This window comes from Mandrillus leucophaeus, unplaced genomic scaffold, assembly GCF_000951045.1.
Source record: "Mandrillus leucophaeus isolate KB7577 unplaced genomic scaffold, Mleu.le_1.0 Scaffold440, whole genome shotgun sequence".
NCBI lineage: Eukaryota > Metazoa > Chordata > Mammalia > Primates > Cercopithecidae > Mandrillus > Mandrillus leucophaeus.
Genome location: NW_012104699.1, coordinates 832,185 through 833,185, shown reverse-complemented (window position 1 = coordinate 833,185; position 1,001 = coordinate 832,185).

Here is a 1,001-nt window from a genome sequence, read left to right as displayed (position 1 = left end):
GCATAAAAAACTGAATCACTGGTACATTCTGCGACATGGAAGAACCTTGAAAACATTTTGCTAAGTGAAATAGGTCAGACACATAAGGAGAAATAGTGTAGACTTTTACTTATGAAGTACCTAGAATAGTCAAATTCATGGAGCAAGAAAGTAAAAGAGAGATTATCAGGGCTTGATGATAAGGCAGAATGAGTTCTTTTATTTACTGGGTAATGAGTTTCTGTGTGGCGTGACGAAAAGTTCTGGAGATAGCTGCGGTGGTCACACTACGTCATAAATGTATTGAATGCTACTGAATTGCATACGCAGTAGTTCATGCCTGCAATCCCAGCACTTCAGGAGGCTGAGGTGGGCAGATCACAAGGTCAGGAGATTGAGACCATCCTGGCCAACATGGTGAAACCCCGTCTCTACTAAAAATACAAAATTTAGCTGGGCATGGTGGCGGGCACCTGTAATCCCACCAGCTACTTGGGAGGCTGAGGCAGGAGAATTGCTTGAACCTGTTAGGCAGAAGTTGCAGTAAGTGACTGCACTCCAGCCTTGTGATGGAGTGAGACGCCCTCTAAAAAAAAAAAAAACATTCAATGGCAAATTTTATGTTACTATGTGTTACTTCAACACAATTTATAAACGAAAGACGACACAATTCCAGTTATTAGAGAGGAACATAACTATATCTGGGATGAAAACATACACTGGATAGGACTGTGCATATTGGTATCTACCTGTAGTTACTCTGGAGTCTGAGGTGGCAAGATCACTTGAACCTAGGAATTAAAATCCAACTGTGGCAACATAGCCAGACCCCACCTCTAAAGAGAATAATAAAAAAATAATAATAATACACTGGCTGAAGCCACACATGGTGGCTCATTCCTGTAATTCCAGCTACTTAGGAGGATGGTGTGGGAGGATCCCTTCAGGCCAGGAGTTCAAGACCTGCCTGGGCCACATAGTGAGACCTTGTCTCTAAATAAATTTTAAAACTTAGTACAGTG